We start from the raw sequence: 25,402 nt of genomic DNA on the forward strand, positions 1-25,402 counted from the left end.
AGCCAATCATTTTACCTTTGCAAGCGTAGTAGGCGGGCCCAGGTACGTACGTTCTTTTAGAGCAGAGCTACAGATTTAAAAAAGGCGAAGCGGTCAAAGTCTGGCTGTACTTCACAGCAAAAGATGCAAACTCAGCAGCAACAAGTGCTTTAAGCTGATACTGTGATACTGTCAAAGGAGGTAACACCAAGAATCCGATGAAACACCTGGCGACGCATAGCGTTTTTTTAAAAGCTGAGAAATGCGCCGTATTTGATAGCTTGCTGCGAGACCTCACACCGAGCACATCTACTGCGGATGTGGTGCCTGTTATCGGACCCGGAGTTAGCAACATCCCCCAAGAACCCGAAGAGGAGAGTCCTGGCCCCTAGCCCTGCCAGTGTAGCAGAAATGATGAGGATGATGATGCAGCAGCAGCCGTTCTTCTCTGCGTGAGTAGCTTAATGTTGTTCGTGTGTAATTTACGTTGAGTAGGCTAACCACGTTATTACATTAATGCATGTAAGGTGAACTAGCAAACATCATCATAGCTACATGCGGCTGTCTTCTTGTTTGATGGCAGATGCTCCCTTCACCCTGGCCAAAAAGGCTAAAATGACCAAAGAAAAAGTGGAAAACAGCTAAACATGAGAGGTTTTTGGACAAAGTTTGTGTTTTTTTCCATTGTTTAAGCACTGCTTCCAGCCAAGAGTGATACCATATATGCCCCATAGCTGCAGAAAAGGCTAACATTGTTATCTTTTTACAAAAAAACAGCTAAACACGAGAGGTTTTTGGACCAATTTTGTGTTCTCCATTCTTTAAGCACCGGCACCGTTTCAAAAGTACCGGTTTGGTACTGGTATCGGATAAAATCTAAACGATACCCATCCCTAATAAAGACATGCTGTGGAAGACGGACAGAGATTAATAACAAGCATGATTCAATGCAGAGAGGTCTGTTAACACATAGTGAGTGAGAAAGGTGACTGGAAAGGAAAAACTCAATGCATCATGGGAATCCCCCGGCAGCCTACGTCTATTGCAGCATAACTAAGGGAGGATTCAGGGTCACCTGGTCCAGCCCTAACTATATGCTTTAGCAAAAAGGAAAGTTTGAAGCCTAATCTTGAAAGTAGAGATAGTGTCTGTCTCCCGAATCCAAACTGGAAGCTGGTTCCACAGAAGAGGGGCCTGAAAACTGAAGGCTCTGCCTCCCATTCTACTTTTAAATACTCTAGGAACAACAAGTAGGCCTGCAGAGCGAGAGCGAAGTGCTCTAATAGGGTGATATGGTACTACAAGGTCATTAAGATAAAATGGGGCCTGATTATTTAAGACCTTGTATGTGAGGAGCAGGATTTTGAATTCTGGATTTAACAGGAAGCCAAACAGGAGAAATCTGCTCTCTCTTTCTAGTCCCTGTCAGGACTCTTGCTGCAGCATTTTGGATTAGCTGAAGGCTTTTCAGGGAGTTTTTAGGACATCCTGATAATAATGAATTACAGTCGTCCAGCCTGGAAGTAATAAATGCATGAACTAGTTTTTCAGCGTCACTCTGAGACAGGATATTTCTAACTTTAGAGATGTTGCACAAATGGAAGAAAGCAGTCTTACATATTTGTTTAATATGTGCGTTGAAGGACATGTCCTGGTCAAAAATGACTCCAAGGTTCCTCACAGCGTTACTGGAGGCCAAGGTAATGCCATCCAGAGTAAGAATCTGCTTAGATACCATATTTCTAAGCTTTTCAGGGCCGAGTACAATAACCTCAGTTTGATCTGAATTAAGAAGCAGAAAGTTAGCGGCCATCCAGGTCTTTATGTCTTTAAGACATTCCTGCAGTTTAACTCATTGGTGTGTGTTATCTGGCTTCATGGACAGATAGAGCTGGGTGTCATCTGCATAGCAGTGTAAATGTATGCTATGTCTTCTAATGATGCTGCCTAAGGGAAGCATGTATAATGTAAACAGAATTGGTCCTAGCACTGAACCCTGTGGAACTCCATAATTAACCTCAGTGTGTGAAGAGGACTCTCCATTTACATGCACAAACTGGAGTCTATTAGATAGATATGATACAAACCACTGCAGCGCAGTACCTGTAATACCTACAGCATGTTCTAATTGCTCTAATAGGATATTATGGTCGACAGTATCGAACGCTGCACTGAGGTCTAGCAGGACAAGCACAGAGATGAGTCCACTGTCAGAGGCCATAAGAAGATCATTTGTAACCTTCACTAAAGCTGTTTCTGTGCTGTGATGAGCTCTGAAACCTGACTGAAACTCTTCAAATAAACCTCTGCAGATGATCTGTTAGCTGTTTGACAACTACTCTTTCAAGGATGTTTGATATAAAGGAAGGTTGGAGATTGGCCTATAATTAGCTAAGACTGCTGGGTCTAGAGATGCTTTTTGAGTAAAGGTTTAACTACAGCCAGCTTGAAGGCCTGTGGTACATAGCTGATCATTAGAGATAGGTTGATCATATTTAAGATCGAAGCATTAATTTTAAATTAGTTTTGTAAGAATGGGGCCTAAAAGACACGTTGATGGTTTGGAGGAAGTAATTATTGAAGTTAACTCAGAAAGATCAATTGGAGAAAAAGAGTCTAAATGAATATCAATGGTACTAAGAGTAGCTGTAGATCAGGGGTGTCAAACTCAATTGCATAGGGGGCCAAAACTCAAGGCACACTTCAGGTCGCGGGCCAAACAAGATATACAGTTTTTGAACACACTAAAACAATGTTTTTTAAAGATAAATATGAATAAAAACAGACAGGAATATTATTCCAGAATAAATAACTTAAAAAAAATTAACTTTAACTTTAAATATTTTGCTCTCCATAAAAATATATCCTGTCACAATTATGCAAGTTAGAAATATGAACATGCAGCAAAAACCCCAGAAAAAATAAATGAAAGCAAACACAAGGTTCCAGCCGCATGTAGACGGAGCAAAGTGCGCCGACTTGGCTCAACATTACTTGGCAACAGGGAAAGTGAGGCAGGTTGCACTGGTGCATTTGTGACAGCTTCACTTGAAACGCTTTCACCACATCATACATGTCCATGAACTGACAGGTTTCCTTGCTGAGCTCAAAAACTACTGAGAACTTTTCCCCAACTCAGCCAGCGGACCTCTGTGTGATGAGGAATGTCGGCAAACTCTGAATCTATTTCCCACATAAAAGACTGAAACTGACGGTGATTTAATCCTTTAGCTCAGATAAAATGTACGGTCTGCGTCACGGTGAGCATTACATGCTCCATTTTAAGGACTTTACTACACAGCGTTTCCTGGTGTGTGATGCAGTGATATGCTGTTAACTCACCAGTACAGTTCTCCTGCATCCTTACTAGATCTTACATCCTGCACAACACCAGCGCTCCATCTGTTATCCCAGCGCAGTTTCATGTCAGTTACACTTTGAAATACTTTTAAAAAATGTCTTTTCCTGTCGTTGTCCCGTGCATCGATTTAATTTCCAATATTTCCTCTCCACGGATGAAGATGGTCAGCTGTGCAATGTCCATCATGTCTGTACTTTCATCCACAGCAAGAGAGTATGCAGTGAAGTTTTTGCTTCTTTCACACAACTGTGTTCTTAAATCAGTGGCCATCTCACAAACCCGATCAGCAATCGTATTTCTGCTCAGGCTCACATTTGCCAAAATCTGCATTTTGTCTGGACAGAAGACGTCGCACACCTTCATCATGCAGCTCTTCAGAGTGGTACCGGGCTGATTTGGCTCCTCTGCTACAATAAAACTTGCGACACAACAGCTTCACTTTGTGATTTTGCTCTGATGAAAATCATCTGCTGGAATGTCAGATTCAATTCAATTTTATTTGTATAGCGCCAAATCACAACAGCAGTCGCCTCATGGCGCTTTATATTGTACAAAGATTCTTCTTTAGCTCTTCTACCTTCTGTAGTTTCTGCTCTGGATTTTGGTTTTTCAGCTTATCCTGACGTTTTGTCTGGTAGTGCCATCTTAAATTAAATCCCTTAATTACAGCCATTGGCGGAGCGGGGGTGTCTTACTGGGCTTAAGCCCGGGTTGTTTTGTCAGAAGCCCGGGGTCTTTTGGAGTGTAATTTTTTCATAGTTAGATGCCTGGCTGACAGCTGTATAAAACAAAAAACTACACACAATATTCGAAGCACATAGTGCACACTGTGGGAATTTACAACTGTGCGTGAATCCCCCCTAATATTGGTATGATCCGAGCTCAGACACTAAGCGAGGGGGCGGGGCAGCTGCTGCCTACAAGTGCGCTGTTGGAGAAACGGAGCCAGGCAGACAGAGGGGAACTGAAGTTCGACCAGGGCCCTGTTTCAGGAAGCCGGTTTAGTGGAAAAACTGAGTAAGTATATCCTGAGTTAACGAAAACTCTGGGTTTTCGGTTTCACAAAGCGAGTTCAGCTGCAGCCTGAGTGAGTCACTATGACGACACACTCCGTGAAGCTAACCTGCCCCCTAGCAGGTTTACTACAACTAACCCTGACTGTCTCCGCCCCTTTGTCGGAAACCTGACAGTAGGAAGTGTCGGACATGGCGTGCCACTTCCTTGAAGAGCCAGTAGATGTTGAAGCCCAAATTCTCCGCAGAGCTCTCCGCCGGGAGAGAGTGATTAGAGCGCGTTTGGACATTTTATCATTTCCTGATGATTTTCTGTGTGAACGTTACTGTTTCTCAGCACAATCTATAATTCATTTGGATAACATCCTCAGGCCTAATATTGCTCATGTGACACATCGCGGACATGCTCTCAGTTCATTACATATTATTTGTATTGCACTTCGGTTTTTTGCAAACGGGAGCTTTCTGTATAATATTGGTGACGCTGAGCACGTTTCCAAGGCTACCGTCTGTCGGGCAGTCAGGAATGTTACAGTTGCACTGAAACGTCTCCTGTACTCATTTGTGGTGTTCCCCGGTCATAGACCCACAAGATTTATCAAAGAGGGATGCCACAAAATTGCAGGTATCAGGATGAACAAAACTTAATTCATGATGTGGTGATACTTGGACTACTACTTAAATTTTACATTTATTCTCACGGTTCCCAGGCGTGATTGGCTGTATAGATGGCACTCACATTCCAATCATTGCTCCTTCAGTAAATGAAGGAGACTATGTGAACAGGAAGTCTTTCCACAGCATTAATGTACAGGTACATAGTTCCCTGTAGCATGTCAAACTAACAAATTATTTCATCATAGTAATGGATGCTAATTTGTGTTCTCTGCACTGTGAAGATCATATGTGATGCTGCCAACATTATCACAAATGTGGAAGCCAAGTGGCCAGGCTCTGTCCATGACTCACAAATATTCCGTGAATGTACACTGAGCACAAAATTTGGACATGGTGAGTTGAGAATACTTTAAAATATATAAAGACCAATTGCTTCAGGGACATTTGAACTGAAGTGTACCCTTCTGTCTTAGGAGAGTTCACTGGCTACTTGCTTGGTGATAGGGGGTATCCATGTTTACCCTATTTGCTTACCCCTTACCCTGACCCTGAACCGGGCCCACAGCAGCGATATAATCTGGCTAATTGCAGGACAAGAGCCAGAATTGAAATGACTATCGGAATGCTTAAGGCCCGGTTCCAGTGCCTGCAAAGACTCAGGGTCACCCCAGAAAGGGCATGTGACATTATTGTGGCATGTGTGATTCTTCACAACATTGCCACAATTAGAGGAGAACACTGTCCTTCTGAACCAAACATCAGCAGTGATCCAAACCATGAACATCCTGACCCTCCCACGGACATACAAGATGGAAGCGCAGTCAGAGACACCATATGTCACAATCATTTCTTTTGACCCATCACCTCAACATGTTGAAAGAAGAATAAACAGATTTTTTGTTCAACTGGCTTTATTGGTCACCTGTGTTTCCTGTACACAAAGTATTAAAAGATGTAAACCTCATAAAGTGTCTCTGTTGCTTCCTCCTCTGTAACAGCTGTCAATGTTTCTTCATTATTTTCCTGTAGTAAAGAAATAGACAACATTGCTGTTCTACTGTAAACTCATATAATCTGTGGAGTATTACTCACAACTGCATGTTGGTCTGGCTCAACAGGAGGCTGCACCAGATGCAGTACACCACCACCATCAACTGATAGAATATGAGGTTTATACAGGTCACTTATAACTTACAAGGGACCAAATGGCAATTAACAAACATACCAATCACCTTACACTTCATTGTCATTATGCTCTCAAAGACAACCAAGACTGAGGCAAGGCAAAATCAGTAGGAAAATAACTTCACTACAAAATAATCCATTATGGTAAAGAGTTTATCAAATGAATGAGCAGCACTGCAAAGGTGACTGTGAAGAAAGGGTGTATGCACATCATGTATTATTTTGAATTTACCCCCTATGTAGGCACTTGTGTCTTGCGGGGTTATTGCCTCAGAGGATGTCCCCGCAGAGATGCCTTCGGCCACAGGGCGCCCACTGTTTTGGCTGAGGGCCAACTGCTCAGCCTCTGTGAGTGGTGGTGGTGGAGGACCCCCACCTGTTTTTCGGGCCTCCGCTTTTTTTCTGTTGGCTATAACGGGCCACATTTGAGCATACAGAGTAAGCAAATATGTACTTGTAATGTGCTCAGATAATTTCAATAAGTGCTTACAGAAAGAAAATTAATGTAGCCTCTAACTGCAATTGATTTACATGGGACAAACAGACCAAGCACTATGGCTCATAATACAATTACACCTTACCTGTTTGGACTATATTTTTATATTTCATTTTTACTTGCTGCCAGGCACGTTTGGGGCCTGTTGGGTTGCACCTGCGTCACATCACATCACAAAATAAAATGTATAAAATAACAAATAAAATAACATATGATAAAATAACGTGTTAAATGGGTGGAAATCCCTCGATCAATGTTTAAATTAACACTCACGCATTGACTCTGTCGGCTATGTTTTGCCATGCATGCTTTTGCAGCTGAGGCTGTGTTACTTTTTTCCGCGGAATTTGCATGTTATCTGCATATGCTGCCATCAGAATTTCGGCCTCAAGCGCTGTGAAATACATTGACCGCGCCTTCTTTCCCTCCGTCTCCATGGTGACTCGCTTAATCTGTGCTCCGCTTATCAGGGCTTTATGTATCCTCGTCCGCGCGCTTCACTTGGGGTTAAAGCAACTCCGCGTTGACTGAACTAATTGTTATCAGCCTTTCTGAAACCGAATATTCCGAGTTGGACAGTTCGGGGTTACTCAACCCTGCGTATCGTTTTTCACTCTGAGTTTTCTAAACCGGCTTCCTGAAACAGGGCCCTGGTACCAAAGCAAATCATTCGTACTGTACAAATAATGTAAATATGACGGTGCATCACGAAAGATTGATATGAAACTGATCACTTGACCCATATTACCTTACTTGCTCTTCAAGTGAATCAACAAATGGCGAAATGAAAAGCCGAACAACAACAATGCTGTTTCTTTAGAGAGTCTCAGCTTACAAGTGTGTTTATTTCATATTTTCAGTTGTTTCCCTCCACGGCTAAATAAATCGGCTTCAGTAATGCACTGATATACAAGCATGGATATAAGGGGCTTCTTTCAAAGAAACAACTCTGGTAGTATTTTATATATTATGCTTTGTATGTTGTTCAGTATATTTCTAAGCAAAACAAGAGGAACTTCAATACACAGCAGTATATTCACAGTTGAAACCAGATATTTACACTTTATGGAAAACACAAGAACATTTTTACTGTACAACATCAATTTAGAGTAAACTTTTGTTTTAGATAAATATTGAAATATATTTTGAATTAGTTAAATGTCAGAATAAAGAGAGAGAGAGCTTCTATTTTTTATCACTTTCATTAAATTTAGGAGTACATGTACACTAAGTTTATTGTTAATTAATAAGAAACTGCAGACGATTCCATTCCGAGCTGAAGAAGCTTCTGATAGGTTAGTAGAGTCCATGTGAGTAAACTGGTGGCACAGCTGTGGATGCATATAAGGCAAAACACAGAGGCTGTTTCTGTGACATGGGAACATCAAGAGATGTCAACAAAACACCAGGAACAGAACTGTGGAGCTCCATAAGTGTGGCTCAGTTTGAATACAATTTGGTGCCATTTACAATTAAGAAATACAGACAGTTTCTCTCTTTACTCTTAAATTTAACAAATATGTTTTTATATTTATCTAAAAAATAAACATTTAGTCTGATTTGATGTTACAATTAAAAAAGTGTTTTTATCTGAAGAGTTTGTAAATATCTGTATATTTGATGATTGTCAGCACAAAGAGGGAGAGAGGAACAGAGAGGGAGAGAGAGGAACAGAGAGGGAGAGAGAGGGAGATGGAGAATGAGGACAGAACAGAAGTGGAACAAGAGCAGGTGAGACACACATGTTAGTCACATGGTTGTTTACCAAAAGTATCACCGTATCATAGGTCCTCATGTATCTCGTACCTAGTGTTTCTTTTTAGGTTTGTTACTTTTCAAATTCTATATTTATTAAGTTAAGTTGTTTGCAAAACAAGGCTAAATAATTATATAAACTTTTCTCAATCTAAATAGTGGACTTTGGTAGAATTAAAAAATACGTATAGTGCAGGTCTATGATAATTTCTAGTGGTACTATCATCTAGTTCTGATTGTGGTTCTGTCTTGGTTAAGTCCTCAGTAGTCCTGATTTTGAACTATTGTAGTCCTGTTTTAATTCCGGATCAGTTCTGGGTCTGGTTGAATTGGGGTTTAGTCCTCGTGCCTTGATACAGCCCTGACTTTGTTCTGCCTCGCTGCTTAATTAAAAAACTAGTTTAAGGTGTCCTGCAGATTTGATATATATTTCTCCCTATATGACGTCATTCTTTTTTGAACAAAACTCCAAACAGAGCCACTTAATCTTTCAGTCATTTCTAACCCCCCCCCCCCCCCCAAAAAAAAAAAAAAAAAATCCCACATGCATACTAACCTTTAGGGCTAAGCCCCGGGTGTTTCAAATGTCTGGATCCGCCTCTGATTACAGCCACATTAGCTCCACAAATAAGACACACGGGTTTACCAGCAATGTTTGAAGACATATATTCAGCCTCCCGCCGCCGGTGCTGAAAGGCTCTGTTTTCAGAATCAACTTTTGAGCTGAGCACTGCAGCTTCATCGTGCCATACGGAGCCTCAGCTCAGGTGGAACTAATCACAACACCCCCCTTTCAATGTTTTCTGGGCTTGTCAACTACAACAAGACTCTTTGGACATTTCCGAGCGATTCAAGTCTGGGCCCTACGCAGTACGCCAGGAGAGTGTCACTGGAAGCCCCTTTCAGCTGCTTCTGGAGAAAAGAGATGTCAGACTGGGCTGGGGGACTCTTTGCTGCCATCGGCCAGTATTGTGAGGGTAAGAGGGGAGACAATCACTTCATATGGTCAAAGATTGATGAGGTTTGAAGCCAGCGTTAACATGGTAGTACCTGAAAGGTAGTGAGCGGAGAAGTGCAAATAAACCTGGGGTGTACAACATCAGGCCTCGAGGGCCGGTGTCCTGCAGGTTTTAGGTATAACCCTGGGTCAACACACCTGAATCAAATGATTAGTTCATTACCAGGCCTCTGGAGAACTTCAAGAAATGTTGAGGAGGTAATTTAGCCATTTGAATCCCCTATGATGGATCAAGAATACATCTGAAACCTGCAGGACACCGGCCCTCGAGGCCTGGAGTTCGACACCTGTGAAATAAAGATTTGCCAAAGGAAGCCACATGCATTCAATTGGGACACTGACTAGCAAAGTGTCAAATGGAGAATGCGGGCGTCGATCCCGCTACCTCTCGCATGCTAAGCGAGCGCTCTACCATTTGAGCTAACTCCCCTGTGCCACATGTCTTACTTATTACAGGCTACACTTTGTCCATACTTGTTGTATGATCAAAATAGGGAAGGGGCACAAATCCTGAAATCTGCAAAGCGCCCAGGAGGTGGCTGAGAGACTAAGGCGGCTCGCTGACAATCCACTGTCATGCTAACGTGACTGAATGCCATCAGCCTTAGAGACAGACTGAGGAGACTGGACATCCAAGGGACTGTGGACTAGAGCCACTGCTAATTCACATTGAATGAAGCCAACTGAGGGAGGTGGTTCTAATCAATATGCTTACCGACCTCCTCCCCTTGGTTTTCAGTGTAGGGCAAGTGGGCCATTAGGAATGTTGCTATTCTGGAAGCAGAACGTCTTTCTACTACTGTATTATCAGACCATTGTCTTTAACATGACTTGTGCAGCAAGACCACATGGTGAATTAAAGTGAAAACTGAGCATTGCATCATGCCTGCTTTGGCAGCCAATCTTACACTGACAAGATGCATCAACATAAGCAGAAAGAGCTCTCGACGAGGATGGGATTCGAACCCACGCGTGCACAGCACAATGGATTAGCAGTCCATCGCCTTAACCTCTCGGCCACCTCATCTGCCGCACACCGCTCTTTGCCAGTAGCATTGGGAATTGACGAGGGATAATGTGTGAGCTGATCGCTGGTGTATGGACGCAGGGAGATTGACTCCAGATCCCCGACGAGGGGCTGCGTAACACTTTGGTAGAAGCCTGGAGTGATGCTGGCTTCTTCTTTGAGCCTGTTCTTCTTGGGGGTTGCCAGAGTGGATCGTCTGCCTCCATCTCACCCTGCCCCTAGCATTCTCCTCTGTCACACCAACCCTCTGCATGTCCTACTTGGCTACGTCTATGAACGTTGTCTTTGGTCTTTCTCTTATTCTCCTGCCCAGCCGCTCCGTATTTAACACCCTTTTCCCAGTATATCTTATATCCCTCCTCTGCACATGTGCAAATCACCTCAGCCTTGCTGGCCTAACGTCGTCTGCAAACGGCTCAACCCCAGCTGTCCCTCGCACGTGGTCATTTCACATCTGTTCCATCCTGGACACTCCCAAGCAAAAGCTTATCATCTTCAACTCTGCAGACTCCATCTGTGCCACACATCAGAGCAGCTCTCACTACCATCTTCTAAAGCTTGCCTTTCGCACTTGCTGCTATCCTTGTGTGACAAATCACCCCTGAATTTGTTCTCCACCCACACCCAATGGATTGGCTACACGCATGGCTTTGGGTCTCCTCGCGGATGTCCAAAAGTGTCCTGGAGAATGCGGGTATCGATCCCGCTGCCTCTCACATGCAAAGCGAGCGCTCTACCATTTGAGCTAATTCCCCATTGAGGGTTGAGCACTGCAGCTTCATCGTGCCATACGGAGCCTCAGCTCAGGTGGAACTAATCACAACACCCCCCTTTCAATGTTTTCTGGGCTTGTCAACTACAACAAGACTCTTTGGTGCAATCGTAACTCACACGAGACATTTCCGAGCGATTCAAGTCTGGGCCCTACGCAGTACGCCAGGAGAGTGTCACTGGAAGCCCCTTTCAGCTGCTTCTGGAGAAAAGAGATGTCAGACTGGGCCGGGGGACTCTTTGCTGCCATCGGCCAGTATTGTGAGGGTAAGAGGGGAGACAATCACTTCATATGGTCAAAGATTGATGAGGTTTGAAGCCAGCGTTAACATGGTAGTACCTGAAAGGTAGTGAGCGGAGAAGTGCAAATAAACCTGGGGTGTACAACATCAGGCCTCGAGGGCCGGTGTCCTGCAGGTTTTAGGTATAACCCTGGGTCAACACACCTGAATCAAATGATTAGTTCATTACCAGGCCTCTGGAGAACTTCAAGAAATGTTGAGGAGGTAATTTAGCCATTTGAATCCCCTATGATGGATCAAGAATACATCTGAAACCTGCAGGACACCGGCCCTCGAGGCCTGGAGTTCGACACCTGTGAAATAAAGATTTGCCAAAGGAAGCCACATGCATTCAATAGGGACACTGACTAGCAAAGTGTCAAATGGAGAATGCGGGCGTCGATCCCGCTACCTCTCGCATGCTAAGCGAGCGCTCTACCATTTGAGCTAACTCCCCTGTGCCACATGTCTTACTTATTACAGGCTACACTTTGTCCATACTTGTTGTATGATCAAAATAGGGAAGGGGCACAAATCCTGAAATCTGCAAAGCGCCCAGGAGGTGGCTGAGAGACTAAGGCGGCTCGCTGACAATCCACTGTCATGCTAACGTGACTGAATGCCATCAGCCTTAGAGACAGACTGAGGAGACTGGACATCCAAGGGACTGTGGACTAGAGCCACTGCTAATTCACATTGAATGAAGCCAACTGAGGGAGGTGGTTCTAATCAATATGCTTACCGACCTCCTCCCCTTGGTTTTCAGTGTAGGGCAAGTGGGCCATTAGGAATGTTGCTATTCTGGAAGCAGAATGTCTTTCTGCTACTGTATTAGCAGACCATTGTCTTTAACATGACCTGTGCAACAAGACCACATGGTGAACTAAAGTGAATACTGAGCCAAAGAAGAGCATTGCATCATGCCTGCTTTGGCAGCCAATCTTACACTGACAAGATGCATCAACATAAGCAGAAAGAGCTCTCGACGAGGATGGGATTCGAACCCACGCGTGCACAGCACAATGGATTAGCAGTCCATCGCCTTAACCTCTCGGCCACCTCATCTGCCGCACACCGCTCTTTGCCAGTAGCATTGGGAATTGACGAGGGATAATGTGTGAGCTGATCGCTGGTGTATGGACGCAGGGAGATTGACTCCAGATCCCCGACGAGGGGCTGCGTAACACTTTGGTAGAAGCCTGGAGTGATGCTGGCTTCTTCTTTGAGCCTGTTCTTCTTGGGGGTTGCCAGAGTGGATCGTCTGCCTCCATCTCACCCTGCCCCTAGCATTCTCCTCTGTCACACCAACCCTCTGCATGTCCTACTTGGCTACGTCTATGAACGTTGTCTTTGGTCTTTCTCTTATTCTCCTGCCCAGCCGCTCCGTATTTAACACCCTTTTCCCAGTATATCTTATATCCCTCCTCTGCACATGTGCAAATCACCTCAGCCTTGCTGGCCTAACGTCGTCTGCAAACGGCTCAACCCCAGCTGTCCCTCGCACGTGGTCATTTCACATCTGTTCCATCCTGGACACTCCCAAGCAAAAGCTTATCATCTTCAACTCTGCAGACTCCATCTGTGCCACACATCAGAGGAGCTCTCACTACCATCTTCTAAAGCTTGCCTTTCGCACTTGCTGCTATCCTTGTGTGACAAATCACCCCTGAATTTGTTCTCCACCCACACCCAATGGATTGGCTACACGCATGGCTTTGGGTCTCCTCGCGGATGTCCAAAAGTGTCCTGGAGAATGCGGGTATCGATCCCGCTGCCTCTCACATGCAAAGCGAGCGCTCTACCATTTGAGCTAATTCCCCATTGAGGGTTGAGCACTGCAGCTTCATCGTGCCATACGGAGCCTCAGCTCAGGTGGAACTAATCACAACACCCCCCTTTCAATGTTTTCTGGGCTTGTCAACTACAACAAGACTCTTTGGTGCAATCGTAACTCACACGAGACATTTCCGAGCGATTCAAGTCTGGGCCCTACGCAGTACGCCAGGAGAGTGTCACTGGAAGCCCCTTTCAGCTGCTTCTGGAGAAAAGAGATGTCAGACTGGGCCGGGGGACTCTTTGCTGCCATCGGCCAGTATTGTGAGGGTAAGAGGGGAGACAATCACTTCATATGGTCAAAGATTGATGAGGTTTGAAGCCAGCGTTAACATGGTAGTACCTGAAAGGTAGTGAGCGGAGAAGTGCAAATAAACCTGGGGTGTACAACATCAGGCCTCGAGGGCCGGTGTCCTGCAGGTTTTAGGTATAACCCTGGGTCAACACACCTGAATCAAATGATTAGTTCATTACCAGGCCTCTGGAGAACTTCAAGAAATGTTGAGGAGGTAATTTAGCCATTTGAATCCCCTATGATGGATCAAGAATACATCTGAAACCTGCAGGACACCGGCCCTCGAGGCCTGGAGTTCGACACCTGTGAAATAAAGATTTGCCAAAGGAAGCCACATGCATTCAATTGGGACACTGACTAGCAAAGTGTCAAATGGAGAATGCGGGCGTCGATCCCGCTACCTCTCGCATGCTAAGCGAGCGCTCTACCATTTGAGCTAACTCCCCTGTGCCACATGTCTTACTTATTACAGGCTACACTTTGTCCATACTTGTTGTATGATCAAAATAGGGAAGGGGCACAAATCCTGAAATCTGCAAAGCGCCCAGGAGGTGGCTGAGAGACTAAGGCGGCTCGCTGACAATCCACTGTCATGCTAACGTGACTGAATGCCATCAGCCTTAGAGACAGACTGAGGAGACTGGACATCCAAGGGACTGTGGACTAGAGCCACTGCTAATTCACATTGAATGAAGCCAACTGAGGGAGGTGGTTCTAATCAATATGCTTACCGACCTCCTCCCCTTGGTTTTCAGTGTAGGGCAAGTGGGCCATTAGGAATGTTGCTATTCTGGAAGCAGAACGTCTTTCTACTACTGTATTATCAGACCATTGTCTTTAACATGACTTGTGCAGCAAGACCACATGGTGAATTAAAGTGAAAACTGAGCATTGCATCATGCCTGCTTTGGCAGCCAATCTTACACTGACAAGATGCATCAACATAAGCAGAAAGAGCTCTCGACGAGGATGGGATTCGAACCCACGCGTGCACAGCACAATGGATTAGCAGTCCATCGCCTTAACCTCTCGGCCACCTCATCTGCCGCACACCGCTCTTTGCCAGTAGCATTGGGAATTGACGAGGGATAATGTGTGAGCTGATCGCTGGTGTATGGACGCAGGGAGATTGACTCCAGATCCCCGACGAGGGGCTGCGTAACACTTTGGTAGAAGCCTGGAGTGATGCTGGCTTCTTCTTTGAGCCTGTTCTTCTTGGGGGTTGCCAGAGTGGATCGTCTGCCTCCATCTCACCCTGCCCCTAGCATTCTCCTCTGTCACACCAACCCTCTGCATGTCCTACTTGGCTACGTCTATGAACGTTGTCTTTGGTCTTTCTCTTATTCTCCTGCCCAGCCGCTCCGTATTTAACACCCTTTTCCCAGTATATCTTATATCCCTCCTCTGCACATGTGCAAATCACCTCAGCCTTGCTGGCCTAACGTCGTCTGCAAACGGCTCAACCCCAGCTGTCCCTCGCACGTGGTCATTTCACATCTGTTCCATCCTGGACACTCCCAAGCAAAAGCTTATCATCTTCAACTCTGCAGACTCCATCTGTGCCACACATCAGAGCAGCTCTCACTACCATCTTCTAAAGCTTGCCTTTCGCACTTGCTGCTATCCTTGTGTGACAAATCACCCCTGAATTTGTTCTCCACCCACACCCAATGGATTGGCTACACGCATGGCTTTGGGTCTCCTCGCGGATGTCCAAAAGTGTCCTGGAGAATGCGGGTATCGATCCCGCTGCCTCTCACATGCAAAGCGAGCGCTCTACCATTTGAGCTAATTCCCCATTGAGGGTTGAGCACTGCAGCTTCATCGTGCCATACGGAGCCTCAGCTCAGGTGGAACTAATCACAACACCCCCCTTTCAATGTTTTCTGGGCTTGTCAACTACAACAAGACTCTTTGGTGCAATCGTAACTCACACGAGACATTTCCGAGCGATTCAAGTCTGGGCCCTACGCAGTACGCCAGGAGAGTGTCACTGGAAGCCCCTTTCAGCTGCTTCTGGAGAAAAGAGATGTCAGACTGGGCCGGGGGACTCTTTGCTGCCATCGGCCAGTATTGTGAGGGTAAGAGGGGAGACAATCACTTCATATGGTCAAAGATTGATGAGGTTTGAAGCCAGCGTTAACATGGTAGTACCTGAAAGGTAGTGAGCGGAGAAGTGCAAATAAACCTGGGGTGTACAACATCAGGCCTCGAGGGCCGGTGTCCTGCAGGTTTTAGGTATAACCCTGGGTCAACACACCTGAATCAAATGATTAGTTCATTACCAGGCCTCTGGAGAACTTCAAGAAATGTTGAGGAGGTAATTTAGCCATTTGAATCCCCTATGATGGATCAAGAATACATCTGAAACCTGCAGGACACCGGCCCTCGAGGCCTGGAGTTCGACACCTGTGAAATAAAGATTTGCCAAAGGAAGCCACATGCATTCAATTGGGACACTGACTAGCAAAGTGTCAAATGGAGAATGCGGGCGTCGATCCCGCTACCTCTCGCATGCTAAGCGAGCGCTCTACCATTTGAGCTAACTCCCCTGTGCCACATGTCTTACTTATTACAGGCTACACTTTGTCCATACTTGTTGTATGATCAAAATAGGGAAGGGGCACAAATCCTGAAATCTGCAAAGCGCCCAGGAGGTGGCTGAGAGACTAAGGCGGCTCGCTGACAATCCACTGTCATGCTAACGTGACTGAATGCCATCAGCCTTAGAGACAGACTGAGGAGACTGGACATCCAAGGGACTGTGGACTAGAGCCACTGCTAATTCACATTGAATGAAGCCAACTGAGGGAGGTGGTTCTAATCAATATGCTTACCGACCTCCTCCCCTTGGTTTTCAGTGTAGGGCAAGTGGGCCATTAGGAATGTTGCTATTCTGGAAGCAGAACGTCTTTCTACTACTGTATTAGCAGACCATTGTCTTTAACATGACTTGTGCAGCAAGACCACATGGTGAATTAAAATGAAAACTGAGCATTGCATCATGCCTGCTTTGGCAGCCAATCTTACCCTGACAAGATGCATCAACATAAGCAGAAAGAGCTCTCGACGAGGATGGGATTCGAACCCACGCGTGCACAGCACAATGGATTAGCAGTCCATCGCCTTAACCTCTCGGCCACCTCATCTGCCGCACACCGCTCTTTGCCAGTAGCATTGGGAATTGACGAGGGATAATGTGTGAGCTGATCGCTGGTGTATGGACGCAGGGAGATTGACTCCAGATCCCCGACGAGGGGCTGCGTAACACTTTGGTAGAAGCCTGGAGTGATGCTGGCTTCTTCTTTGAGCCTGTTCTTCTTGGGGGTTGCCAGAGTGGATCGTCTGCCTCCATCTCACCCTGCCCCTAGCATTCTCCTCTGTCACACCAACCCTCTGCATGTCCTACTTGGCTACGTCTATGAACGTTGTCTTTGGTCTTTCTCTTATTCTCCTGCCCAGCCGCTCCGTATTTAACACCCTTTTCCCAGTATATCTTATATCCCTCCTCTGCACATGTGCAAATCACCTCAGCCTTGCTGGCCTAACGTCGTCTGCAAACGGCTCAACCCCAGCTGTCCCTCGCACGTGGTCATTTCACATCTGTTCCATCCTGGACACTCCCAAGCAAAAGCTTATCATCTTCAACTCTGCAGACTCCATCTGTGCCACACATCAGAGCAGCTCTCACTACCATCTTCTAAAGCTTGCCTTTCGCACTTGCTGCTATCCTTGTGTGACAAATCACCCCTGAATTTGTTCTCCACCCACACCCAATGGATTGGCTACACGCATGGCTTTGGGTCTCCTCGCGGATGTCCAAAAGTGTCCTGGAGAATGCGGGTATCGATCCCGCTGCCTCTCACATGCAAAGCGAGCGCTCTACCATTTGAGCTAATTCCCCATTGAGGGTTGAGCACTGCAGCTTCATCGTGCCATACGGAGCCTCAGCTCAGGTGGAACTAATCACAACACCCCCCTTTCAATGTTTTCTGGGCTTGTCAACTACAACAAGACTCTTTGGTGCAATCGTAACTCACACGAGACATTTCCGAGCGATTCAAGTCTGGGCCCTACGCAGTACGCCAGGAGAGTGTCACTGGAAGCCCCTTTCAGCTGCTTCTGGAGAAAAGAGATGTCAGACTGGGCCGGGGGACTCTTTGCTGCCATCGGCCAGTATTGTGAGGGTAAGAGGGGAGACAATCACTTCATATGGTCAAAGATTGATGAGGTTTGAAGCCAGCGTTAACATGGTAGTACCTGAAAGGTAGTGAGCGGAGAAGTGCAAATAAACCTGGGGTGTACAACATCAGGCCTCGAGGGCCGGTGTCCTGCAGGTTTTAGGTATAACCCTGGGTCAACACACCTGAATCAAATGATTAGTTCATTACCAGGCCTCTGGAGAACTTCAAGAAATGTTGAGGAGGTAATTTAGCCATTTGAATCCCCTATGATGGATCAAGAATACATCTGAAACCTGCAGGACACCGGCCCTCGAGGCCTGGAGTTCGACACCTGTGAAATAAAGATTTGCCAAAGGAAGCCACATGCATTCAATAGGGACACTGACTAGCAAAGTGTCAAATGGAGAATGCGGGCGTCGATCCCGCTACCTCTCGCATGCTAAGCGAGCGCTCTACCATTTGAGCTAACTCCCCTGTGCCACATGTCTTACTTATTACAGGCTACACTTTGTCCATACTTGTTGTATGATCAAAATAGGGAAGGGGCACAAATCCTGAAATCTGCAAAGCGCCCAGGAGGTGGCTGAGAGACTAAGGCGGCTCGCTGACAATCCACTGTCATGCTAACGTGACTGAATGCCATCAGCCTTAGAGACAGACTGAGGAGACTGGACATCCAAGGGACTGTGGACTAGAGCCACTGCTAATTCACATTGAATGAAGCCAACTGAGGGAGGTGGTTCTAATCAATATGCTTACCGACCTCCTCCCCTTGGTTTTCAGTGTAGGGCAAGTGGGCCATTAGGAATGTTGCTATTCTGGAAGCAGAATGTCTTTCTGCTACTGTATTAGCAGACCATTGTCTTTAACATGACCTGTGCAACAAGACCACATGGTGAACTAAAGTGAATACTGAGCCAAAGAAGAGCATTGCATCATGCCTGCTTTGGCAGCCAATCTTACACTGACAAGATGCATCAACATAAGCAGAAAGAGCTCTCGACGAGGATGGGATTCGAACCCACGCGTGCACAGCACAATGGATTAGCAGTCCATCGCCTTAACCTCTCGGCCACCTCATCTGCCGCACACCACTCTTTGCCAGTAGCATTGGGAATTGACGAGGGATAATGTGTGAGCTGATCGCTGGTGTATGGACGCAGGGAGATTGACTCCAGATCCCCGACGAGGGGCTGCGTAACACTTTGGTAGAAGCCTGGAGTGATGCTGGCTTCTTCTTTGAGCCTGTTCTTCTTGGGGGTTGCCAGAGTGGATCGTCTGCCTCCATCTCACCCTGCCCCTAGCATTCTCCTCTGTCACACCAACCCTCTGCATGTCCTACTTGGCTACGTCTATGAACGTTGTCTTTGGTCTTTCTCTTATTCTCCTGCCCAGCCGCTCCGTATTTAACACCCTTTTCCCAGTATATCTTATATCCCTCCTCTGCACATGTGCAAATCACCTCAGCCTTGCTGGCCTAACGTCGTCTGCAAACGGCTCAACCCCAGCTGTCCCTCGCACGTGGTCATTTCACATCTGTTCCATCCTGGACACTCCCAAGCAAAAGCTTATCATCTTCAACTCTGCAGACTCCATCTGTGCCACACATCAGAGGAGCTCTCACTACCATCTTCTAAAGCTTGCCTTTCGCACTTGCTGCTATCCTTGTGTGACAAATCACCCCTGAATTTGTTCTCCACCCACACCCAATGGATTGGCTACACGCATGGCTTTGGGTCTCCTCGCGGATGTCCAAAAGTGTCCTGGAGAATGCGGGTATCGATCCCGCTGCCTCTCACATGCAAAGCGAGCGCTCTACCATTTGAGCTAATTCCCCATTGAGGGTTGAGCACTGCAGCTTCATCGTGCCATACGGAGCCTCAGCTCAGGTGGAACTAATCACAACACCCCCCTTTCAATGTTTTCTGGGCTTGTCAACTACAACAAGACTCTTTGGTGCAATCGTAACTCACACGAGACATTTCCGAGCGATTCAAGTCTGGGCCCTACGCAGTACGCCAGGAGAGTGTCACTGGAAGCCCCTTTCAGCTGCTTCTGGAGAAAAGAGATGTCAGACTGGGCTGGGGGACTCTTTGCTGCCATCGGCCAGTATTGTGAGGGTAAGAGGGGAGACAATCACTTCATATGGTCAAAGATTGATGAGGTTTGAAGCCAGCGTTAACATGGTAGTACCTGAAAGGTAGTGAGCGGAGAAGTGCAAATAAACCTGGGGTGTACAACATCAGGCCTCGAGGGCCGGTGTCCTGCAGGTTTTAGGTATAACCCTGGGTCAACACACCTGAATCAAATGATTAGTTCATTACCAGGCCTCTGGAGAACTTCAAGAAATGTTGAGGAGGTAATTTAGCCATTTGAATCCCCTATGATGGATCAAGAATACATCTGAAACCTGCAGGACACCGGCCCTCGAGGCCTGGAGTTCGACACCTGTGAAATAAAGATTTGCCAAAGGAAGCCACATGCATTCAATTGGGACACTGACTAGCAAAGTGTCAAATGGAGAATGCGGGCGTCGATCCCGCTACCTCTCGCATGCTAAGCGAGCGCTCTACCATTTGAGCTAACTCCCCTGTGCCACATGTCTTACTTATTACAGGCTACACTTTGTCCATACTTGTTGTATGATCAAAATAGGGAAGGGGCACAAATCCTGAAATCTGCAAAGCGCCCAGGAGGTGGCTGAGAGACTAAGGCGGCTCGCTGACAATCCACTGTCATGCTAACGTGACTGAATGCCATCAGCCTTAGAGACAGACTGAGGAGACTGGACATCCAAGGGACTGTGGACTAGAGCCACTGCTAATTCACATTGAATGAAGCCAACTGAGGGAGGTGGTTCTAATCAATATGCTTACCGACCTCCTCCCCTTGGTTTTCAGTGTAGGGCAAGTGGGCCATTAGGAATGTTGCTATTCTGGAAGCAGAACGTCTTTCTACTACTGTATTATCAGACCATTGTCTTTAACATGACTTGTGCAGCAAGACCACATGGTGAATTAAAGTGAAAACTGAGCATTGCATCATGCCTGCTTTGGCAGCCAATCTTACACTGACAAGATGCATCAACATAAGCAGAAAGAGCTCTCGACGAGGATGGGATTCGAACCCACGCGTGCACAGCACAATGGATTAGCAGTCCATCGCCTTAACCTCTCGGCCACCTCATCTGCCGCACACCGCTCTTTGCCAGTAGCATTGGGAATTGACGAGGGATAATGTGTGAGCTGATCGCTGGTGTATGGACGCAGGGAGATTGACTCCAGATCCCCGACGAGGGGCTGCGTAACACTTTGGTAGAAGCCTGGAGTGATGCTGGCTTCTTCTTTGAGCCTGTTCTTCTTGGGGGTTGCCAGAGTGGATCGTCTGCCTCCATCTCACCCTGCCCCTAGCATTCTCCTCTGTCACACCAACCCTCTGCATGTCCTACTTGGCTACGTCTATGAACGTTGTCTTTGGTCTTTCTCTTATTCTCCTGCCCAGCCGCTCCGTATTTAACACCCTTTTCCCAGTATATCTTATATCCCTCCTCTGCACATGTGCAAATCACCTCAGCCTTGCTGGCCTAACGTCGTCTGCAAACGGCTCAACCCCAGCTGTCCCTCGCACGTGGTCATTTCACATCTGTTCCATCCTGGACACTCCCAAGCAAAAGCTTATCATCTTCAACTCTGCAGACTCCATCTGTGCCACACATCAGAGCAGCTCTCACTACCATCTTCTAAAGCTTGCCTTTCGCACTTGCTGCTATCCTTGTGTGACAAATCACCCCTGAATTTGTTCTCCACCCACACCCAATGGATTGGCTACACGCATGGCTTTGGGTCTCCTCGCGGATGTCCAAAAGTGTCCTGGAGAATGCGGGTATCGATCCCGCTGCCTCTCACATGCAAAGCGAGCGCTCTACCATTTGAGCTAATTCCCCATTGAGGGTTGAGCACTGCAGCTTCATCGTGCCATACGGAGCCTCAGCTCAGGTGGAACTAATCACAACACCCCCCTTTCAATGTTTTCTGGGCTTGTCAACTACAACAAGACTCTTTGGTGCAATCGTAACTCACACGAGACATTTCCGAGCGATTCAAGTCTGGGCCCTACGCAGTACGCCAGGAGAGTGTCACTGGAAGCCCCTTTCAGCTGCTTCTGGAGAAAAGAGATGTCAGACTGGGCCGGGGGACTCTTTGCTGCCATCGGCCAGTATTGTGAGGGTAAGAGGGGAGACAATCACTTCATATGGTCAAAGATTGATGAGGTTTGAAGCCAGCGTTAACATGGTAGTACCTGAAAGGTAGTGAGCGGAGAAGTGCAAATAAACCTGGGGTGTACAACATCAGGCCTCGAGAGCCGGTGTCCTGCAGGTTTTAGGTATAACCCTGGGTCAACACACCTGAATCAAATGATTAGTTCATTACCAGGCCTCTGGAGAACTTCAAGAAATGTTGAGGAGGTAATTTAGCCATTTGAATCCCCTATGATGGATCAAGAATACATCTGAAACCTGCAGGACACCGGCCCTCGAGGCCTGGAGTTCGACACCTGTGAAATAAAGATTTGCCAAAGGAAGCCACATGCATTCAATTGGGACACTGACTAGCAAAGTGTCAAATGGAGAATGCGGGCGTCGATCCCGCTACCTCTCGCATGCTAAGCGAGCGCTCTACCATTTGAGCTAACTCCCCTGTGCCACATGTCTTACTTATTACAGGCTACACTTTGTCCATACTTGTTGTATGATCAAAATAGGGAAGGGGCACAAATCCTGAAATCTGCAAAGCGCCCAGGAGGTGGCTGAGAGACTAAGGCGGCTCGCTGACAATCCACTGTCATGCTAACGTGACTGAATGCCATCAGCCTTAGAGACAGACTGAGGAGACTGGACATCCAAGGGACTGTGGACTAGAGCCACTGCTAATTCACATTGAATGAAGCCAACTGAGGGAGGTGGTTCTAATCAATATGCTTACCGACCTCCTCCCCTTGGTTTTCAGTGTAGGGCAAGTGGGCCATTAGGAATGTTGCTATTCTGGAAGCAGAACGTCTTTCTACTACTGTATTAGCAGACCATTGTCTTTAACATGACTTGTGCAGCAAGACCACATGGTGAATTAAAATGAAAACTGAGCATTGCATCATGCCTGCTTTGGCAGCCAATCTTACCCTGACAAGATGCATCAACATAAGCAGAAAGAGCTCTCGACGAGGATGGGATTCGAACCCACGCGTGCACAGCACAATGGATTAGCAGTCCATCGCCTTAACCTCTCGGCCACCTCATCTGCCGCACACCGCTCTTTGCCAGTAGCATTGGGAATTGACGAGGGATAATGTGTGAGCTGATCGCTGGTGTATGGACGCAGGGAGATTGACTCCAGATCCCCGACGAGGGGCTGCGTAACACTTTGGTAGAAGCCTGGAGTGATGCTGGCTTCTTCTTTGAGCCTGTTCTTCTTGGGGGTTGCCAGAGTGGATCGTCTGCCTCCATCTCACCCTGCCCCTAGCATTCTCCTCTGTCACACCAACCCTCTGCATGTCCTACTTGGCTACGTCTATGAACGTTGTCTTTGGTCTTTCTCTTATTCTCCTGCCCAGCCGCTCCGTATTTAACACCCTTTTCCCAGTATATCTTATATCCCTCCTCTGCACATGTGCAAATCACCTCAGCCTTGCTGGCCTAACGTCGTCTGCAAACGGCTCAACCCCAGCTGTCCCTCGCACGTGGTCATTTCACATCTGTTCCATCCTGGACACTCCCAAGCAAAAGCTTATCATCTTCAACTCTGCAGACTCCATCTGTGCCACACATCAGAGCAGCTCTCACTACCATCTTCTAAAGCTTGCCTTTCGCACTTGCTGCTATCCTTGTGTGACAAATCACCCCTGAATTTGTTCTCCACCCACACCCAATGGATTGGCTACACGCATGGCTTTGGGTCTCCTCGCGGATGTCCAAAAGTGTCCTGGAGAATGCGGGTATCGATCCCGCTGCCTCTCACATGCAAAGCAAGCGCTCTACCATTTGAGCTAATTCCCCATTGAGGGTTGAGCACTGCAGCTTCATCGTGCCATACGGAGCCTCAGCTCAGGTGGAACTAATCACAACACCCCCCTTTCAATGTTTTCTGGGCTTGTCAACTACAACAAGACTCTTTGGTGCAATCGTAACTCACACGAGACATTTCCGAGCGATTCAAGTCTGGGCCCTACGCAGTACGCCAGGAGAGTGTCACTGGAAGCCCCTTTCAGCTGCTTCTGGAGAAAAGAGATGTCAGACTGGGCCGGGGGACTCTTTGCTGCCATCGGCCAGTATTGTGAGGGTAAGAGGGGAGACAATCACTTCATATGGTCAAAGATTGATGAGGTTTGAAGCCAGCGTTAACATGGTAGTACCTGAAAGGTAGTGAGCGGAGAAGTGCAAATAAACCTGGGGTGTACAACATCAGGCCTCGAGGGCCGGTGTCCTGCAGGTTTTAGGTATAACCCTGGGTCAACACACCTGAATCAAATGATTAGTTCATTACCAGGCCTCTGGAGAACTTCAAGAAATGTTGAGGAGGTAATTTAGCCATTTGAATCCCCTATGATGGATCAAGAATACATCTGAAACCTGCAGGACACCGGCCCTCGAGGCCTGGAGTTCGACACCTGTGAAATAAAGATTTGCCAAAGGAAGCCACATGCATTCAATTGGGACACTGACTAGCAAAGTGTCAAATGGAGAATGCGGGCGTCGATCCCGCTACCTCTCGCATGCTAAGCGAGCGCTCTACCATTTGAGCTAACTCCCCTGTGCCACATGTCTTACTTATTACAGGCTACACTTTGTCCATACTTGTTGTATGATCAAAATAGGGAAGGGGCACAAATCCTGAAATCTGCAAAGCGCCCAGGAGGTGGCTGAGAGACTAAGGCGGCTCGCTGACAATCCACTGTCATGCTAACGTGACTGAATGCCATCAGCCTTAGAGACAGACTGAGGAGACTGGACATCCAAGGGACTGTGGACTAGAGCCACTGCTAATTCACATTGAATGAAGCCAACTGAGGGAGGTGGTTCTAATCAATATGCTTACCGACCTCCTCCCCTTGGTTTTCAGTGTAGGGCAAGTGGGCCATTAGGAATGTTGCTATTCTGGAAGCAGAATGTCTTTCTGCTACTGTATTAGCAGACCATTGTCTTTAACATGACCTGTGCAACAAGACCACATGGTGAACTAAAGTGAATACTGAGCCAAAGAAGAGCATTGCATCATGCCTGCTTTGGCAGCCAATCTTACACTGACAAGATGCATCAACATAAGCAGAAAGAGCTCTCGACGAGGATGGGATTCGAACCCACGCGTGCACAGCACAATGGATTAGCAGTCCATCGCCTTAACCTCTCGGCCACCTCATCTGCCGCACACCGCTCTTTGCCAGTAGCATTGGGAATTGACGAGGGATAATGTGTGAGCTGATCGCTGGTGTATGGACGCAGGGAGATTGACTCCAGATCCCCGACGAGGGGCTGCGTAACACTTTGGTAGAAGCCTGGAGTGATGCTGGCTTCTTCTTTGAGCCTGTTCTTCTTG

The 25,402-nt window shown here is 46.9% G+C and overlaps 1 long non-coding RNA gene and 22 other non-coding genes across 23 annotated transcripts; 1 reads left to right on the top strand and 22 right to left on the bottom strand.

Moving 5' to 3' along the window:
- Nucleotides 1-4,925: 4,925 nt before the first annotated feature.
- LOC146563229 (uncharacterized) lies at nt 4,926-5,880 on the top strand. The gene is made up of 2 exons (XR_014894556.1): nt 4,926-5,364; nt 5,445-5,880. It is a non-coding gene; the product is annotated as an uncharacterized LOC146563229 (long non-coding RNA).
- A 3,902-nt stretch (nt 5,881-9,782) lies between these two features.
- Nucleotides 9,783-9,855, bottom strand: trnaa-agc (transfer RNA alanine (anticodon AGC)). The gene has a single exon. It is a non-coding gene; the product is annotated as a tRNA-Ala (tRNA).
- Nucleotides 9,856-10,370: 515 nt separating this feature from the next.
- On the bottom strand, nt 10,371-10,452 carry trnas-gcu (transfer RNA serine (anticodon GCU)). Its single transcript has one exon. It is a non-coding gene; the product is annotated as a tRNA-Ser (tRNA).
- A 682-nt stretch (nt 10,453-11,134) lies between these two features.
- Nucleotides 11,135-11,207, bottom strand: trnaa-ugc (transfer RNA alanine (anticodon UGC)). The gene has a single exon. It is a non-coding gene; the product is annotated as a tRNA-Ala (tRNA).
- Nucleotides 11,208-11,888: 681 nt separating this feature from the next.
- Nucleotides 11,889-11,961, bottom strand: trnaa-agc (transfer RNA alanine (anticodon AGC)). The gene has a single exon. It is a non-coding gene; the product is annotated as a tRNA-Ala (tRNA).
- Nucleotides 11,962-12,487: 526 nt separating this feature from the next.
- On the bottom strand, nt 12,488-12,569 carry trnas-gcu (transfer RNA serine (anticodon GCU)). The gene has a single exon. It is a non-coding gene; the product is annotated as a tRNA-Ser (tRNA).
- Nucleotides 12,570-13,251: 682 nt separating this feature from the next.
- On the bottom strand, nt 13,252-13,324 carry trnaa-ugc (transfer RNA alanine (anticodon UGC)). The gene has a single exon. It is a non-coding gene; the product is annotated as a tRNA-Ala (tRNA).
- Nucleotides 13,325-14,005: 681 nt separating this feature from the next.
- trnaa-agc (transfer RNA alanine (anticodon AGC)) lies at nt 14,006-14,078 on the bottom strand. The gene has a single exon. It is a non-coding gene; the product is annotated as a tRNA-Ala (tRNA).
- A 515-nt stretch (nt 14,079-14,593) lies between these two features.
- trnas-gcu (transfer RNA serine (anticodon GCU)) lies at nt 14,594-14,675 on the bottom strand. The gene has a single exon. It is a non-coding gene; the product is annotated as a tRNA-Ser (tRNA).
- Nucleotides 14,676-15,357: 682 nt separating this feature from the next.
- Nucleotides 15,358-15,430, bottom strand: trnaa-ugc (transfer RNA alanine (anticodon UGC)). The gene has a single exon. It is a non-coding gene; the product is annotated as a tRNA-Ala (tRNA).
- A 681-nt stretch (nt 15,431-16,111) lies between these two features.
- Nucleotides 16,112-16,184, bottom strand: trnaa-agc (transfer RNA alanine (anticodon AGC)). The gene has a single exon. It is a non-coding gene; the product is annotated as a tRNA-Ala (tRNA).
- A 515-nt stretch (nt 16,185-16,699) lies between these two features.
- On the bottom strand, nt 16,700-16,781 carry trnas-gcu (transfer RNA serine (anticodon GCU)). Its single transcript has one exon. It is a non-coding gene; the product is annotated as a tRNA-Ser (tRNA).
- Nucleotides 16,782-17,463: 682 nt separating this feature from the next.
- Nucleotides 17,464-17,536, bottom strand: trnaa-ugc (transfer RNA alanine (anticodon UGC)). The gene has a single exon. It is a non-coding gene; the product is annotated as a tRNA-Ala (tRNA).
- A 681-nt stretch (nt 17,537-18,217) lies between these two features.
- trnaa-agc (transfer RNA alanine (anticodon AGC)) lies at nt 18,218-18,290 on the bottom strand. Its single transcript has one exon. It is a non-coding gene; the product is annotated as a tRNA-Ala (tRNA).
- A 526-nt stretch (nt 18,291-18,816) lies between these two features.
- On the bottom strand, nt 18,817-18,898 carry trnas-gcu (transfer RNA serine (anticodon GCU)). The gene has a single exon. It is a non-coding gene; the product is annotated as a tRNA-Ser (tRNA).
- A 682-nt stretch (nt 18,899-19,580) lies between these two features.
- Nucleotides 19,581-19,653, bottom strand: trnaa-ugc (transfer RNA alanine (anticodon UGC)). Its single transcript has one exon. It is a non-coding gene; the product is annotated as a tRNA-Ala (tRNA).
- Nucleotides 19,654-20,334: 681 nt separating this feature from the next.
- Nucleotides 20,335-20,407, bottom strand: trnaa-agc (transfer RNA alanine (anticodon AGC)). Its single transcript has one exon. It is a non-coding gene; the product is annotated as a tRNA-Ala (tRNA).
- Nucleotides 20,408-20,922: 515 nt separating this feature from the next.
- trnas-gcu (transfer RNA serine (anticodon GCU)) lies at nt 20,923-21,004 on the bottom strand. The gene has a single exon. It is a non-coding gene; the product is annotated as a tRNA-Ser (tRNA).
- A 682-nt stretch (nt 21,005-21,686) lies between these two features.
- On the bottom strand, nt 21,687-21,759 carry trnaa-ugc (transfer RNA alanine (anticodon UGC)). The gene has a single exon. It is a non-coding gene; the product is annotated as a tRNA-Ala (tRNA).
- A 681-nt stretch (nt 21,760-22,440) lies between these two features.
- On the bottom strand, nt 22,441-22,513 carry trnaa-agc (transfer RNA alanine (anticodon AGC)). Its single transcript has one exon. It is a non-coding gene; the product is annotated as a tRNA-Ala (tRNA).
- A 515-nt stretch (nt 22,514-23,028) lies between these two features.
- Nucleotides 23,029-23,110, bottom strand: trnas-gcu (transfer RNA serine (anticodon GCU)). The gene has a single exon. It is a non-coding gene; the product is annotated as a tRNA-Ser (tRNA).
- A 1,436-nt stretch (nt 23,111-24,546) lies between these two features.
- Nucleotides 24,547-24,619, bottom strand: trnaa-agc (transfer RNA alanine (anticodon AGC)). Its single transcript has one exon. It is a non-coding gene; the product is annotated as a tRNA-Ala (tRNA).
- Nucleotides 24,620-25,145: 526 nt separating this feature from the next.
- Nucleotides 25,146-25,227, bottom strand: trnas-gcu (transfer RNA serine (anticodon GCU)). The gene has a single exon. It is a non-coding gene; the product is annotated as a tRNA-Ser (tRNA).
- Between the last annotated feature and the right edge of the window lie 175 nt (nt 25,228-25,402).

The sequence above is a fragment of the Mchenga conophoros genome, linkage group LG12 (genome assembly GCF_057382185.1).
Source record: "Mchenga conophoros isolate Kocher_MC1m ecotype Shallow Benthic linkage group LG12, M_conophoros_male_GT1.1, whole genome shotgun sequence".
Classification (NCBI taxonomy): domain Eukaryota; kingdom Metazoa; phylum Chordata; class Actinopteri; order Cichliformes; family Cichlidae; genus Mchenga; species Mchenga conophoros.